The following is a 19,127-nucleotide window of genomic DNA, read 5'->3' as shown; positions in this document are numbered from 1 at the left end:
ATTTATTCTGAAGCTTCAGTACGTACTATAAAACATAATTCATGTATACATACAATTTCAGCACAATTTCATCATCATAATAATTGTGATTCGACAATGATCACTTTTCTCCAACAAATCTTCATTATTGTGATTAATTTTGTTGTCCTGAGTTTTACTGTGCGGATTATTTACATAGGAAAACGAAAATTTTGAAATTTTGAATCTATACATTTTTCACAGTAAATTTGTACATATTCGTATTGTATTTTACTAGACGTTTATACAGGGAGACAAAGAGAAGAGATATAGTGAGAATGACTAAATGTATGGGTATTTTGAAAAGATAAATATATGATCGCATCAATCGTCCATAACCATTTCATCTGAAATTCAAACACACCAAAAACTATGTTTTAGAAATGAAAACAGAGCAAATCTCTATCACGTCATGTATCAGCACAACTGATTCCTATAGCAGAAGTTGAAATTAATTTCTAAGAGCTCTAAGTTAACACTCATCATGAGATATCATGCACATTATTCGGATTAAATCAACTCGAAAACTAGATTCAAGCAACCGACTTATACGATTTTCTTAAGGGTGGTAACGTAAGTATAGCTTGAAAATGTCACAAATAGTTTGCGGAACCTGCAATAGGACGAAGTAAACAAGGAATAAAGAATTAGTCATATATATGCACCAGAAATCGAAAAAAAATGATGCTTGTATGCATTCACTATTAATTCACAATGATGCCAAATAAATCGCGATGAGAAAGAACAAGGCAGACGAACCAAACCCATTGGCTGAAATGCTGAGCCATAGCTGCATAACTTTTACGGAGATCTAAGTTAAGCAAGCAATATGATGGTCCGTCTTTTTTAAGTCTCCTAAACAAGATGGATAACCAAATATCTATTGGTCCGATGTACTTGCGTACTATGTTAGGGCTTACCTGAAAATAATGAAAACTTATCATAATATACTTGGGTCAAAATATTATAGTAGTAAAGTCAATCAAGACTTGAAAAAATATGGAACAATAGTTTGGAACTTTTCAGATATGACATACAGTTGATTTACAAATGTTGAACTGAAACATCTAAAGCATGAATCTATATTACAAATGACTGGGGGTAGCTTACAATCGCCTAGGCCTTGAGGTGTCTCCCTGAAGCATCGTGCAACAACTTTCTAGAATACAAAGAAAAGAACCTTATGTATTGATTGAATAAAATTAAAGAACTGCCATTCCAATACAATCTTCTTAAATAAAAGAAAAACTAAGAGATGCATTCATCTCAGTGAGCAATCTCACAGCTTGACATGTTGCTCAATGCTACTAGAATTTCCTTAATTTTCAATTTAAACAAATGCACACAACACCGAAACTTCTTTTAATCGACATATGGCCAATAGAGCATAACCTACGAGTTCATCTAGTTCTTATATTATACTCCTTGATGAACGTCGCAGTGGTTGCAATGACCAGATATGCCGTAATCGTCAAATGTAATGATCTAATAAAGAAAATACAAGAGCTTAACATAATACAGTATCGATTAACTAAAGAATGCGCACAGGTACTACCAAATTGTGTTCCTCCAGCACAAACAACTCAAATATCAACACAAGTGTTCCTTGATTGGATAAGTTGATTGGATAATAGGGACATGTTAACCAAAATAAATCTTACCACGTCAAAATTAGGAAGTATGTATCTGGTATGGAAAGCGTTCACGATAAAATTAGGAGAAAGATATCCTTTGCAATGCTTTGCATATGAACTTTTGAAAATCTCTTTGTTGGAATTTAAAACGAATATATACATATAAAATTTTTTTCGGGCATAACTACCTATAATTCAAATTCAATAATTATACTGAAAGATTATATTGGGAAATGTAGGGGTATTACGAGAACAAATACAACTAAACTTCAAACAAGAAAAAGACAGTAAATTCTCTAACATGAACAAATGCAACTAAACTGTAAACAAGAGAGGAAAGAAAAAACATCTAATTAAGGTGAAACGAAGTGTTTTATTCTAATTAAGGTGAAATGAAGGTTCCATTATATGCAACTATGCAAGGATCTCAGAGTTAGAGGGCATCTTGAGACACCTTATGAATTTCCTTGCACGATAATCATAAAAGTAGCGATGCAATTCCCCTCAGAAACTAAGAATCTTCAACACGTACAACATAATCACTCCACCTACGAGTTAGCATTCCTCCAGCAATGCCTTCTTCCCTATGATGCCCCACACAATTCCACCTCAATTTAATGGTCGAATTACTGGGTTTAATGTTCAGGGTAAAGCAAATCGAATGCTAGATTTATTATATCTATGCTTTTGAACTGTTATAGTTGTGTTTCTTGTTATTGCAGCTTGTTCATATCATCAGCATTTAATTCAATTTTGCTTAAAATATGTCCTTCGGGTTTAATTATCGGCATATGGCCAATACTTTATCCTTGTACAGGTAATCGGGGTCTATTCTTCATCTTGTGCGTGTCTTGGTTTTTTATTTGTTGTCGTTGACGTGTCAAAACGAATTATATAATGATTTTTACTTATTTTTTAGTGGGTTTTTTGTCTTAAGAACGGTGAAACGATTAGGAATTCCAGATGAGAGGATAATTCTCATGATGGCTGATGATATGGCTTGCAATATCGTCTATGAGCTCAGATTATTAATCTTAATTAATCTACTCATCTTAGGGTTTGCTGACTAATCTCACAACCTCGTTAAATCCATAATTAGAAATAATGTAGACTAGTCCTTTAACTGGAAGTATTAAATGGGAGCAACATAGGGCAGCCCCAAAAAATACCATTTAATCTAACAGCCCACTCTACATTAATAAATACTTGGGGTCGGCCCACTCAGTAATTGGCCCTCTTCTAATAAAACTCCAGTCCAACTCGACCCATTTAAGAAAGGGTGATTTTATACATAGCCCCCATTTTACTCATTATAGCCTCTAATTTAAAAAAATTAAAATAATATTAATAAATGTACAAATTTACCCTTGTAGCCCCCAAAATTAAAACTTTAATAACTAAATTTCTAAAGAGATAAAAATACGCTAGAATTCAATAAGATGTATAGCCCCAAATTATTAATTAAAAACCTGCAAAAGAAAATAAAAGAAGAACACAATACGTACAAAACATATTTAATATTTTCAATTGATCAGATATAAATGCAGTTAAATTGAAGAAAACTCAACACAATCCCCACAAGAATGAATTTCTAGTCGTGTTGGATACTTTCAAGAACCCACCCCAAGAATGAACAAGCCGATGGCTTTTTATCCCACAAACACATTGCTTAGTAAGAACATTGTGTATACAGCCACTCACTGCACAAACAGACACCATAGAGTTCCAAGAAATCATGTGTGGAGGCGGTATAGCCTCGAACGACTTACTGGTTTCTACTAAACTCCCGCAGGCAGAGTAGAAAGTTACGAACAAATAATGATTCTATTATAAAGATAGATCTATAAGTTGTTTTTGAACTCAAATTTCTGCTTATAGAAGCCTAAAATTTAAGATTATTAGGAGTATTAAATATCTTATAATGCGGCTCAAACTGCTGGCTTAGCTTATTAGGAATCAAAGTTTCTTTAAAGTAATCATGTTTGCCAAATCAAGCTTGATTATAGCAGATTTTAGAGCAATTTATGAGATGAGTGAATTAATAAAGATGCTTATACAATCATATGTGGTTGCAGGTGGGCATAGCAGTTAAAGTAATCTCAAACATCAAGCAAGCAAAAAGAAATCCTTCAACGGATTACCTTGGTCTTTGAACATCAAAGTGTCACAGGAAGCTTAAAATGGATAAAACAATAACAGATATCATGCCAGAAATATGGTAGAAAGCGTGGCATCTCTACTGTGAGTCACCGTGCTGACTTCTGCAAGATAGCAAAGTATTTTCTTGGAACGACTTGCTACATGCACCCTCTCTCGCATCAGAGAAAGAAATCGAGAACGAGCAAGGATCGTTGCTTCAGTAACTCCATCGGTACAAGCACGTTACTTTCTGATCCTTTGAAAATTTGTTATGTTCTTCATTATGTATCGTGTTCTTCTTCAATTTTCTAGTTATTAATTTGGGGCTATACATTTTATTGAATTGTAGCGTATTTTGACGTCTTTAGAATTCTAGTTATTGAAGTTTTAAATTTGGGGGCTACAAGGGCAAAATAATACATTCACTAATATTTGTATTTCTTTTATAAATTTGAGGCTATGTTGAGTAAAATGGGGGCTATATATATAATTACCCTTTAAGAAAATAAATTCCCCCACAGATTCGGCCTAAAGACTTGGCCCATTAATATCATAAATTTCAGTCAAACAATTGCAGCCCAACAGTAGAGGCTCAATCAAAAAATCAATTACTGAAGCCCAACCCATCTCTCTTTCTTTCTTTCTTCTCAATAATCGGCTGATACCTTCTCTCTCTCTCTCGTTCTCGCTGTATACAGAACAGCACCTCTCCCTTTCTCTAAGCTCTGGCGAGGCCGGAATCCGGTCGTCAACGCGGCATCCCCCTTCGCCTGACTCGCAACCTCTATCTCTTTTCCCCTCTCTCACTCACACCCTCTCTGGCGCACTCAATCAAGGCGAAAGGGGCGAGCCCTAATTCTCTTCTCCATCAGAAATCACCGCCGTTACCGAGCGAGGCCATAGGCATGATTTCCTCCTTGGTTCTCTCTTCTCTCTGATTTTCTCTAACGTAGCTCTAGTAAGGGTCGAGCCCTAGCTGTTCTCTGTTCGGTACAGCCCAACCGTCGTCATCTCAAGAAAAATCGGTGAGCTGCGAGGCCTAGAATCCGCCCATCGCTGCTGGTGGTTCGAGGATCGGCGAGTCGATAGCGTTCGTCGTCGTCGGTGTTGGATCCCCCAACGCCGATCGTGTTGTCGTGTCTTCCTTAACTGGGGTCACCGCGCTGTTGTTTCCCTGCATCTGGTGAACGGAGCAGTCATCCGTTGCTCCGTCGATTCGCGGTGCCCTGCAATGCAGTCTCCATTCTCGCCCAACTCTTCCAAGGTCCGACCCCAGCCAACATAACCCGCACTCGAATCAACAGGTTCGTAAGCTTACAAAGCCTTAAGTTCAACTAATTACTGCACTAGGTGAACTATGAAATCTGGTCTGGTGTTTGATTGTGGCCCTCACCAGTTATGCAATAGATAGGTCCTTGTGTGTTATTTACTAGCGTTCTATTTGGGTACTTGAGTTCAAAAGCTAATCAGTTAAAGCACACTTATTTCACCTAAAAATTTCTAGTCTGTTGATGTCATTTATGCCTTACTCAGAATTCTTATTGGTGTGAAACATGTTGAATGACTGAGATAGTATAATACCTTGCGAATGTGTTTGAACCTGGTTGTGATAATAGATTTGCTGGGAAAAAAATCTTTTAAGTTTGGCAGAAGCTAAGATGAACTCATTGACTCTCTGTTATTGGCGTGCAAAGAAATGGAGAGGGATTGTTGCTGATTCTTTAAAGGGAGTAGAGTTTGGATGAAGACTTGAGTATTGATCCATGGGAGGTTTGAGAAGAAGGGTCAAGTGTAGGGGGCTGAATGAGCTATTTTTGGATGTAAATTCAAAAGCACTATAGTACCGGTCTGGGTTGGTTGTAAATGAAATGAACCGGTTTTCTGGGTTGATTGGGTTGATTTAAATGAAATGAACTAGTTATCTATCACTTTTAGGGATGTCAATCGGGCCAGCCCACCGGGTTTTCGGGCTAGCCCTATCGGGTTCCGGGTTAGTCGGGTGCGGGCTAATCGGGTTGGAGATTTTTTCGGGTTGTAAATCTTCAACCCTAACCCTAAACTTTCGGGTTTCGGGCTAGCCCATCGGGCTAATCAGGTTAAAGGCGTAAAAATAAAATTATCATTTGTATTTTATTATTCCTAATGATCTAGTGTATAATGTATAAAATATACATAGATATTAAAGATATAAATTATGTAGCAAAGCATGAAATGCAAAAATATAAGATATTCAAATTACATAAACAAAATTATATTAAAATGAGATAGTAAAATTTAACATGTATCAATGCACTAGAATCAATCTGAATTATTATTGAATAACTAGTACGTCTACCCGTGCGATGCACGACGAGCGTCAAAATTAAAAGATTTGTTAATAAATATATTAAATAAAATTAAAATATAAACAAATAAAATTATTTAAAAATAATAATAATCCACGTCAATAATGCAATAAAGAACCTAAATCCGAAAACACGTAAATTTTCAATTTGGTATAAAATATAATCATAATTATAGTAATTAAATAAATATTTTATACTATATAATATTAAGATAAATATAAAGTCAAATTATATTTAACTGTAAAAAAATATTATTTAGATATTATTTTTTTAACCGATATTATTTAGATATTGTATATTTTCTATATTCTTGTGACTTCAATCTCCTAGCTTTTAAAAATATACATGTCCTACTTTTTTTCATAATCCAAATTTCTAGTTTCGTACCCGTGCCATGAACATTATCAAAATTTGTAGAATTTTACATACATAAAAAAATCTAATTAAACATACATATAGCAATATCTTAATATACACAATATAATAATATGGATAAAAGTATCCATCAAACACTATAAAAAAGGCACCAACTAATTTAGATGGAACAATTTAAAAGATAATTTAGATAATTTTTTCATGAACCCACACAAATTATTAGATTTTCGTAAAAAAAGAAATCATAAATCTATTGTTGTGAAAAAATATCCTCATTTTTTTGTTTAATAAAATGTCATTATAAATTTAAATTTTTAAAAAATACTATTTATTCCTTCTATGAGCATACACCCTAAGAAAGAGTATATATAGTTGAAAAGTAAATGTGTTTGACCTCATAGTAAAGTGGTATAGATTGGCACTAAAGATCTCAAATTCAAGTTTACTGTCTCAATAATATTTTATTTATTTAAATTTCAGTTTTTTTAAGTAAAATTGATAGTATAATTATTAGAGCAATCCAAACACATGACCAAATATATGAAAACAATTAAGTACTCTATAAGTCTTACCCCTCTACTAAAAAAAGTATAAATGCTGCAAAATGGGGGGGGGGGGGAACTATTAATATTGATTTAAATTCATGAATTAAATGAAAAAAATAAACAAAAATTTGTACTAAAAATAATACAGGCACTAATAATTAAAATTATACAATTGTATTTCCATAATAATCATTCACAAAAAAATTATGTGCAAGTAAAGAAAAGAAAATGGAAAAACAAAAGGAAATAAATAAATTTAATTAAAAGAAAAAATGAAATAAACAAATGATATAAAAAGTAAAATAAAATGATAATTGAAGAAAAAATAAAATAAGAGAGAGGATAGAGAAAATAGTTTTGTTTGAGACTTAACTTGCAATATCTTTATCATCTCAAATTTATTTTTAATATATTATATATCAAATTAAAGATATTATCACGCTCTTCAAATTGATATGCATATTGAATATTTTATTATTAGTTAAAATGTATAATTTTTTAGAAGAGAGAAAATAAAGAAAAAAAAAAACAAAAGATAAAGGAAACGAAAAAATGAAAAAGAAAACCATAAATTAGCATAAATATAGAAGAAGTGAGCTGGATATGCGAAACAGTTGAATTGTCATTTGATTAGTCAATAACTGATTTTTTAAATAATAGCGCTAATTTGTTACTGTTAAAAACTGCATTATTATATTATATATAGATTAGTGGATTTACCATGCACGTCTCATTGACAGAAAAAAAAAAATTGGTATCACTTTAAAATGAGATACTAATAATTAATTTCTAACTAATGAGATACTAATAATCAATTTCTACAAAAAATCCGTAATTAATTTCACTTTTTTTAATGAGATTACACACACACATATATATTCTAACTAATTAATTTAACTTTTTTTAATGAGGCTATACATATATATTTAAGCAAATACCATAGATCTAAACATAGCAGAAGTTGTAACTGGATGCATCAGTCACAATTCCGTCAGCCCATCGGGCCAGCCCATCGGGTTTTCGGGCTAGCCCTATCGGGTTCCGGGTTAGTCGGGTGCAGGCTAATCGGGCTGGAGGTTTTTTCGGGTTGCAATTTTTCAACCCTAACCCTCTAATTTTGTCGGGTTATTCGGGTCGGCCCACGGGTTTCGGGCTGCATTGACATCCCTAATCACTTTTGACGTGGCACTCATCCAACGTCCCAGCCTACCACGTATCAGCCTAGGATAGACATTTCCCTATTTTTGTACCTCAACAGTTGAAGTATGGTGGCTGATAGTATATGTATATGGGCAGATGGGTCCTCTGCGATCCTTGAAAGGCTTGATAGGAATGAAAGAGTAGGGTGGCTGAATGACAGCCGAAATTGGTGCTGCAGAGCAGGGGAGGGAATAGGCTACTGTTCTTGTACTTGCTTAAATATATGACTTTGATTTTGGTGGACTTGTAATAGAGTTGGAAAAAAAAAGTGGTGAGGTGACTAATAAAACCTCTCAATCTTGGTAAATCTATATTTGAAAAACTAATTTCCGTCTAGGCAATAGAGCGCCAAAACATAAGACGATCTCGAGAGAGCATGAGCTTGCATCAAATCATCATTTTTGAAGTATTTAGCTTTAAAAACACGGGTGGATACAAAATCATCCTCCAAGCATGTTTCGCGGCTAAAGCTTTGTTTAAAATCTTTAAATCCATGAACCACATGCCTCTTTTTTGTTTCGACACACACATGCGTTCTCACCTCGCCTAATGCATACATTTTTTCTCCTCCTTATCGCCTCACCAAAATATCATACATATTTTATGGATAGTATCCGGTATTCTGAAGCATTGCATAGCAAATGTTGGCATCGCCTGAGCTACCGCCTTGATAAGGACCTCTTTTTTCCCCCGCAGAGAACTTCCTTTGATTCCAGCATAAAATTTTCTTCTCCAATCTATCATTCAAATACCCATATTTTTTAGCCCATTGTCCATTAAACCTCAATAGCTCAATCAATTACTCATTTTCTCACCCCTCAAAAAAACTTACTCATTTTCTCACGTTTTCATTTGTAGAACCTAGTTGAAACTTGAACATAGAAAACAAAGATTTTTTTATTTCATTTCATGTATACAAAGCCTTCACCCTTTCACATCAACAATTAGTTGTTCGATTCTCAACTCATTTTCCCAACATTGAGGTCCTCCTCAAATCTCAAATTGTTTCCAGATCAAGTGCAAGTTGTTTCAGCTGAATAGCAATGCACCTTTAATATCAAGGTTTCCAGGTTGGCTTCTCTTCTCATCTTAGCCCTGCAAATCAATTTTGAGTCACCATCCATTTTATAAAAATAATGCATCTAACTTTACAAATCGATAAAACTTGAATCTTTACACTTAGTTGGAGAATTGATATAGAAGGAAGCATTGTGCATATTAAATAAAATTGTGAACTTAGCCTTAGGCCTGGTGATTGTTGAGTGATTTGGAAATAGAGACGGAGATGGGGTTTTGATGGTGAGAATCAGAACGGCGGCGGTCGTGGGGCCGTTGCTGTCCGACCAGAGGAGAGGAGAAGGCGGCGGCGATTCTCGCTATGAGAATAGAGGCCGGTGGCTGTTCGCGGGCTAAGATTGAGAGAGAAGGGTTTCTGAAATTTGGGGGAATTATGGGTGGAAGGTCTGAGAAGGAATAGAGAAGGAGAAAGAGGCGGCAAGGGAGATAGGGAAGGAGAGAGCTAGAGAGGGGGAGATGCCGGTGGTGACGGGGGCCGAAGGCGGCGCCCTTCGCCGGGGAAGAAGGAGAAGGCGGCAGCGCTGGAGAGATCGAGAGAGTGAACAGAGAGAGAAGTCCGATTGATTAAAGGAGAGAGAAAGTGTTCATTTGGGCTTTGGAAACTGTGCTTGTTATTTTACTATTCTTGGGAATAATTTAATTTTTGTTGGTCTTACTTTAATAATCAGATTTTGGGTATTATATCAAATGACCGATTAGGCTTTCATTCTTTTTAATAATGGGTTGAGACTAATGAGTTGAATTATTCAATTGAATTTGATTAAGTATATCAAATCTATATTCTATTCAATTGAATAATTCAACTCATTAGTCTCAACCCATTATTAAAAAGAATGAAAGCCTAATCGATCATTTGATATAATACCCAAAATCTGATTATTAAAGTAAGACCAACAAAAATTAAATTATTCCCAAGAAGAGTAAAATAACAAGCCCAGTTTCCAAAGCCCAAATGAACACTTTCTCTCTCCTTTAATCAATCAGACTTCTCTCTCTGTTCACTCTCTCGATCTCTCCAGCGCTGCCGCCTTCTCCTTCTTCCCCGGCGAAGGGCGCCGCCTTCGGCCCCCGTCACCACCGGCATCTCCCCCTCTCTAGCTCTCTCCTTCCCTATCTCCCTTGCCGCCTCTTTCTCCTTCTCTATTCCTTCTCAGACCTTCCACCCATAATTCCCCCAAATTTCAGAAACCCTTCTCTCTCAATCTTAGCCCGCGAACAGCCACCGGCCTCTATTCTCATAGCGAGAATCGCCGCCGCCTTCTCCTCTCCTCTGGTCGGACAGCAACGACCCCACGACCGCCGCCGTTCTGATTCTCACCATCAAAACCCCATCTCCGTCTCTATTTCCAAATCACTCAACAATCACCAGGCCTAAGGCTAAGTTCACAATTTTATTTAATATGCACAATGCTTCCTTCTATATCAATTCTCCAACTAAGTGTAAAGATTCAAGTTTTATCGATTTGTAAAGTTAGATGCATTATTTTTATAAAATGGATGGTGACTCAAAATTGATTTGCAGGGCTAAGATGAGAAGAGAAGCCAACCTGGAAACCTTGATATTAAAGGTGCATTGCTATTCAGCTGAAACAACTTGCACTTGATCTGGAAACAATTTGAGATTTGAGGAGGACCTCAATGTTGGGAAAATGAGTTGAGAATCGAACAACTAATTGTTGATGTGAAAGGGTGAAGGCTTTGTATACATGAAATGAAATAAAAAAATCTTTGTTTTCTATGTTCAAGTTTCAACTAGGTTCTACAAATGAAAACGTGAGAAAATGAGTAAGTTTTTTTGAGGGGTGAGAAAATGAGTAATTGATTGAGCTATTGAGGTTTAATGGACAATGGGCTAAAAAATAGCATGTCATTGGGCTCTCATAGATTCTCTTAATACAAATATAGGTCCACACCTCCCTTAATCAGATATCTATATAATAAATAAAACATCAGTTTTACAACTAATATTTTGCCGCCAAATTAGTGTTAAATTTGCAATTATAATCATAAAATAAGGGCAATTTATAAACAAATAATTATATAGTTTTCTATCACAGGCCCACTAACTCACCCACTACTAAATACTACTCCCTCCGTCCAACTATAAGTGGCTCAAAACTTTTCGACACATGAATTAAGGAGAAGGTGTAAATGTGGGTAAATTTTATGCCACACCTAGGTGCCCAACACTTCTATTCCCGATGCGCCATGTGGCGCTTTTCATTTAATCAATTTATCTTTTTCTTTTGTAGTTTTGAGATAACTCCGTTTATGGATTTCGTCTAGCACTCAATTGATTCTTGGGAACCGTGATGTCATCACATCATAATTCGGCAAAATTTCTTTTCTAGTTTTGACGGATTATTTGTGAATTTTGTGAATTTTGTTCATTTTTTAATCATTTATTTTTATTCTTCTTATATGAAAATTGAAATTGTAAGCTCGATTTTTCTATTGTGAAATGTCCATATTCAAGCTATTCAAAGTTCCATTGTAAGTTACGTATTTTTCTAGTTTTGACGGATTATTAGTGAATTTTGTTCATTTTATTTGTTTATCGTGTATTTTTAGTTTGATAATATCATATTTTTATGTTGTTTTTTTTTTGTGGGTGTTATTGAATATCATAATTATCGATTTTGGCAAGTACATATTTCGGCAAAGGTTTGTTTTTAATTCGAAAAGTGTCTTTTTGTAATAGTATCATAAATTTAAATATTGGTAGAGTTTTGACAGTTTTTCATTTCGGCAAGTACATATATAAGCCTGTTTTTTTATTGAATAAAAATATGCCGATATTGGCAAGTCAATATTTTGGTTGAAGTTTACTTTTTAACTCGGCATGAAACTTGTTTTAATGGTATGACGTAATGTTTTCGTATTATGAATCACTTTTGTAACATTTTAGGTTAATAATGGAATTTGATTTGAATGAGCCTCCTTTTGATGATGTTGGCTTTGAAGACGAAGTATTGGTTACTGATAAATCATATGTAGAAGAACCTATTATTGAAGATGTAGCAAGGAATGAAGATGTTTAAGCTGGTGAGCAAAATTTGAAAGATGAGATTCAAAATTTGAATGATGAAGATTTTGACTTGGTGGATGAATTTGAGAAAAAAAATTAGAACCAGGGTTCCCCGTGAAAGATCCTGATGCTGCTCACTTTATATATTGTGAGTATGGAAGACTTAAGGGCTTTAGTGTGACAAAAGGTAAACAAGGTTACTTTGGTGGTACTAGAGTATGTTGTTACAAAGAATTTATTTGTGGTTGGCATGGGAAGAGTGAAGCGAAACCATTAAATGGAAGGCTGCCAACTTTCAAGAAGCAAGTTCGGAAATCTTTGTGGACGACAAGGCTAAGGGTGTCACGCAAGAGGGAGGGGCAATGGAAAGTTTCTTCTTTCTACAAACAGCACAATCATGATTTGTTTCCCAGTGAGCAGTCCTATTTGCTACGTTCAGCACGTAATTTGTGGAAGACTAAGAAAAGTTTGATAGAAGCGATGAACTCAGCAGGCATTAGCGTTGCTAGGGCTTGTAGATTCATGGAGAAGGAGTCTGGTGGTCCTAAAAAATGGCGGTTTTACGAGGAATGATGCATATAATCATATAAATAGCCTTAAGATGAAGACAAAAGTGGAGAATGGTGATGCAAAGTGGCTTGTTCAATATTTTACGTCGAAGGCAAATAGCGAGCCGTTTTTTTATCGGGATTTTCAACTAGATGATGATGGCCACCTAATGAATTTTTTTTTCAGAGACTCGCGCAGCTCCTTTGATTATGAGTATTTTGGCGACGTCTTATCGGTGGATAGTATGTATCGAACAAACAAGTACAAGCTTGTTTGTGTTCCATTTGTTAATGTCAACCACCACTTGAAGAATGTTTTGTTTGGCCTAGGGTTTTCATCAGATGAAACAACCCGATCGTATGAATGGTTGTTCACTACTTTTTGGACCAGCATGTCTGCCAAATAACCGGAGGTTATTTTTACCGATCAATGTCAATCTCTTATGAATGCAACTGATTCCGTATTTCTGACTTTTAGTCATCGTCTTTGCCAATGGCATATGAACCAAAACGTGCCATCTCATTTTGGCAAATTGAACGGGAGTGCTACTTTCAAGAGAGCTTAGTTTCATTGTATGAATGGATGTGATACGGAGACCGAATTTGAAGAGGCTTGGAAGGCTATGATTCATGAGTATGGCCTCGGTGAGCATAGATACCATGTATGGATTGAAGAAAAGATGGTCGTCTGCTTTTACGAATCACAGATTTTGCGTCGGGCTACATGCAACCTCACGGAGTGAGGTAACAAACAAAGTTCTGAAGACTATTTGTAGTGTGTCACACCCCAATTCTTGAAGGAATAAACTATAATCGAGGTGCGACCAAAATCATAGAAATAAACAAGGGGAGAACCTTGTGAAATTCAAATAATAGGATAAAAAGTCTGGCATCGCCCTTTGAATGAAGAAAGATAGAAATCGAGTGATACTAATCAATTAACAACATTCTAAACCTTAGGATCACAAGTTTGGTTTCATGCTTCTGATAACCAATGTTAAATAACATAGTACCAGAAGTTTAGAGTCTAAGCTCGATAAGGAACATAATTCAGAATTTAACATAAAAGTCTTAAGTTAGAGAAACAAAGGACAATAAGAGCTAGTACAACAGCGGAAGATAAAATACGGAGTTGAACCCTAGCCTCAGATCTGCCCCGTCAGCACCGACCAATCAACCTGAAAAATATTTGAAAGTATTTTTGGGCTAAGTACTAATGTACTTAGTGGGATAGCATTTTATAAACATTTCATAAATCATAAGAGCAGTTTATCCAATTATACTTGACATGACTTAGAAGGTTTTAAATTGAAATAACTTCTAAGCATGTTAAAATATTTTATTATATTGCGCGCAATTGTCACACTCCCTTTTCGTTACTCGCTGTGATCACGGACCTTTTAGCCACCGACGAATCCATTACTCCTGCTTACTTGAACTGAGGGCGTAACCCAGCCATGTTCCCATTTGGGACCCAATGCTCCGGAACACATCCCGTCGAGCACTCTTATAACGCCTCATACATGATTAGTGCCCGAATGGAGATCAACCCACCGAGTCAGCTAATAGGTGTACACAATTCTCAAATAACGTGTTAGGTCAAGAGAGAACCTCGATTGATTAACTTATGCGAGCTTTAAACAGAGCAAAGTGCACAAAAATATCTTATCGGATAAACAGTTTTCATTTCATTGAAACATTTAAGCTCAATAGCTAAATCATACATTTGTAAAATAAGCCCACCTGATTAGGCAAAGCCTGTCGTTTAATCTTAACTCTGAATCGGAATAGCAGTGCTAGTCCTCACGATCCACAAATCCTACAAGAAATCTATAATATTAATAGGTCTCTTGAATCTAATCTTAAGTCATAGTGAAGTGCTTATCATCCTATGATTCACTTAGCCGGGTTTTCATATTTTAATAAATAAATAATTGAAAAATAAATTCTTGAGTCAAGAACACCAACAATATCCTTATTCGATTTTTCTTAAATAATTGAATTAATAATAAAACCAATTTAATCATAAATGATTCTATGTAAAATGTTTGATGCAAAATTAATTCATGCTTTAACTCACATAATTAAATAAATATATTTAACATATGCACATAATAAGAAAATACTATTATGCAAACTTTTTCTAAAAATAATTAATTAAACTCAAATAAAGAGTTAAATTAATAAATCAATTAAACAAGTCCAACAATTAAATGGAAGCCCATATTTTTATTTCAAAAATTCGCAGCCCAAATAAAAGTAAATACCAGTCCACCATTTAACAAATTACCCAACCCAAGTTTTCAAAAACAAATTCGGCCCAAAGGCCCACTCTCAAACCCAAACCCTCACCCTTCTTCTACAACCTAAGTCACGCGCGCGCGCGCGCACACACAAACAATGCTGATCTCTCTCTCTCTCTCTCTCAATCCCTGCCGACTCCACACACTCACCACCCTCTCGCTACCTCACCAAACTCCGGCCGCCGCGCCGCCTTCTTCACCGGCGAGACAGCCACCGGTCAACCTATTTCTCTGGACTCCGCAGTCGACGGTAGCAGCAGCGAAGAGCCGGCCACCACCGCTCTTCTCTCATCTTCTCCGCCGCCGGCCACTGACTCCTTCGTCCTCTCCCTCCGATCTCCCTCTATCGTCTCTCACCTCTTCTTCCCCCAGAAACAGAACACACACACTGAACACAGGTACTGCGCCGCTCCCCGGCGATAGCAGCCACTGTCGCCCGTATATCAGGCGACAACACCACCTCCAACCCTAGATCCCCAAATACCAGACCCCACTCCGGCGACCGTGCCCTAGCTCCTGCCTCTCTCTTCCGTTTGTTCAGCTCGGAGCCACCGCCGACCGTACCGCCCCCATCTCCCTCTGACTTCCGGCGAACGACAGCGAGAAGCCGTCGCTGCCCTCCCCTCTACTCTCGACTCTCATGACAGCAACAGACACACCACAAGTTCAACAAAAGATCTCTCTCAAGTACACACTCAGCATTCAAGCCAAAACCAAGACTCAAGTTTGAAATTACAGTTTATAAGGCTAGTTCTATACATGCTTGTCCACTACTTGTATTCTAAATTGTATACACATTTCATAAAGTTCATACGTTGTAAAAATTGATGTGTTTTGAATGAAAGAATGAGTTGCTGCTACTTGGGAGAATTGGGATAAAGAGAAATGGGGTTGGGTTTGGGCTAAGGATTAAATGCTAAATATATATACCAATTAACCTTAACTAAAAGGCCCAAATAAAAATTATCAAGCCCAACACAATTAAATAGTTAAAATTCAACATAAACTTAAATTAAATTATGTACAAATAAATACTTAATCATAGAGATAAATCACATATGATCACTTTAAATAATATGAAATGCATAAAGATTTGAATAGATGAATTTTTCAAACGATTTTGTAAATCATTTTGTTGGCATTAAAAATAAATTTATGTTATTTCTCCGGCGTAAATCGTTTAATCTAAGTTTAAAATAAAGAGGTTTTTGCAAATAAAATCACGAACAATTTTGAAGTTGCAATTTTAACGCGACTTTTGAAGTTTGGCGAATTAAATCATAACCTTTTCAATTTTTGCAATTTCGTCCCCTCAATTTTTTCCGGCCACCGGAGTGATGAGTTGGAGCTTATGTGGATTATTTTTTTTCCACGTAATTAATTTCTGACTAAGATTAAAATAAAATCAAAACCTAATTCTTTTATTTTTCTTCTTTTTCGTCGAACTTATTTCAGTATCCCCCATTTTCCTTAAACTAGTACGCCCTCCCGTACGATGCACGGCCACGATATATTTATTTATTTTTAAAATTTGAAATTATGTAAAAATATTATTATTTATGAATCAAATTAATTACTAACAAAAAATATATTAATTTAAATATTAGTAATTGATTTAAAGTAGTGTATAGTAATAATTTTATCAACTTAATGAGTAGGAGTATAATATTAAGTTCAATGAGTATTGTATAATAATAATTAAATTTACCGAAAGTTTTTTGTTATCGATTATTATTTTCTATTAAAATTAAAATTAATAAATACTTTTATAATATTGTCTCGATATTTGTTGATAATTGTGCATTATATTTTTTAATTAATATTTTTAATTTAAATATTTTTATGTATGCTTTGATAAAATAATTCAACAAATAAATATTATGTTTTTTTAATCAAAAGAGAAGAGAAGATATATAAATTTTGTAGGAGAAAGAGATACAAATAGAAATAATATAATAACAAAATAAGGAGAAAGAGAAAAAAATAAAGAATATTGTATAAGAGATAGGAGGGAGAAAAACAATCACTTTGAAATTTTAAATTATAATAAATTATTTATTTCAAATTCATATTTAATGAATTTTAAATCAAATTTAAGATCTTGTCATAATGTTTAACTTAAGATACACATCAAATATATTTTTATAAAAGACGAAAAAGAAGTAAAATAAAAGAATTAGGTTTTGATTTTGTTTTAATCTTAGTCAGCAATTTAATCTTAGTTAGAAATTAATTACGTGGAAAAAAATAATCCACATAAGCTCCAACTCATCACTTCGGTGGCCGGAAAAATTGAGGGGACGAAATTGCAAAAATTGAAAAGGTTATGATTTAATTCGCCACACTTCAAAAGTCACGTTAAAATTTTGCAAATTTAAAATTGTTCGTGATTTTATTTGCAAAAACCCCTAAAATAAATTATAAACTCAATAGAAATGAGCGGGGTATTACATGCGAGCACATCCTTGCATGATTTTGTGTTTAAGTTTGATGAAATTCAAATTGAATGGATGCGTAAAGAAAGTGAAGAGCATGCACTATGTATAGGAATGTCTGGGCTATATGTGGATCACAATGAACTAATGAAGAATGCAGCTAAAGTCCTGACGAGAAGTGTTTTTCGTAAATTTGAGCATGAGGCCAATCAGTCTTTGAATGTGGATATAATCAAAGGTCCATCAAAGTATGATTCGGATGACCTTGAATTCATTTTGTCCTCGGGTTGTGTTGGTGGGAAGCGGAGGCATATTCAGTTCAACAAGGAAAATTATCCTTCTACGTGCACTTGTCGCATAATTGACACTGCGGGATATTTGTGTTCTCACATTTTAAAGATATATTATCTTATGAATGTGAAAAACATTCCTAAACAATATTTGTTGATGAAATTTTCTCGGGCTGCTTAGTTTCGGCATTGGTGTTCCCAATGATTTCGACTTACAGAGCATAAGCTACAAGTTCATCTAGCTCTTACCTTACTCCTTGATGAACGTCGCAGTGGTTGCAATGACCATATATGCCGTAATCGTCAAATGTAATGATCTAGAAAAGAAAATACAAGAGCTTAACATAATACAATATCGATTAACTAAAGAATGCGCACAGGTACTACCAAATTATGGTTCCACCAGCACAAACAACTCAAATATCAACACAAGTGTTCCTTGATTAGATAAGTTGATTGGATAATAGGGACATGTTAACCAAAATAAATCTTACCACGTCAATAGAATGGGTACGAGTTTCGTCATCAATGATGCTAGCTAACAAGTTCCAGTTCCACACTTTGCCAAAACCATCCTAGTATGTAACCTAACATTATGTTAGCACTTGACATGAAAAAATATGGACTAACATAAGAGAGAAATTTCAAAAGAAACCTGCAAATCTGGATGGTCCAGTATCTTCACTTGCTGCGTTGGGATCTGCATATGATGCAATCAAAGTGAATTTTGGAAAAGACAATAATTTATTCTGAAGCTTCGTACGTACTATAAAACATAATTCATGTATACATACAATTTCAGCACAATTTCATCATCATAATAATTGTGATTCGACAATGATCACTTTTCTCCAACAAATCTTCATTATTGTGATTAATTTTGTTGTCCTAAGTTTTACTGTGCGGATTATTTACATAGGAAAACGAAAATTTTCAAATTTTGAATCTATACATTTTTCACAGTAAATTTGTACATATTCGTATTGTATTTTACTAGACGTTTATACAGGGAGACAAAGAGAAGAGATATAGTGAGAATGACTAAATGTATGGGTATTTTGAAAAGATAAATATATGATCGCATCAATCGTCCATAACCATTTCATCTGAAATTCAAACACACCAAAAACTATGTTTTAGAAATGAAAACAGAGCAAATCTCTATCACGTCATGTATCAGCACAACTGAT

General features: G+C 34.9%; 1 pseudogene; it reads right to left on the bottom strand.

Moving 5' to 3' along the window:
• Nucleotides 1-564: 564 nt before the first annotated feature.
• On the bottom strand, nt 565-18,643 carry LOC130991012 (uncharacterized; annotated as a pseudogene).
• Nucleotides 18,644-19,127: the final 484 nt, after the last annotated feature.

This window comes from Salvia miltiorrhiza, chromosome 6 (assembly GCF_028751815.1).
Source record: "Salvia miltiorrhiza cultivar Shanhuang (shh) chromosome 6, IMPLAD_Smil_shh, whole genome shotgun sequence".
In the NCBI taxonomy this organism is placed as follows: domain Eukaryota; kingdom Viridiplantae; phylum Streptophyta; class Magnoliopsida; order Lamiales; family Lamiaceae; genus Salvia; species Salvia miltiorrhiza.
The sequence above is the reverse complement of the archived record's forward strand: the minus strand, read 5'-3'. Positions and strand labels throughout refer to the sequence as shown.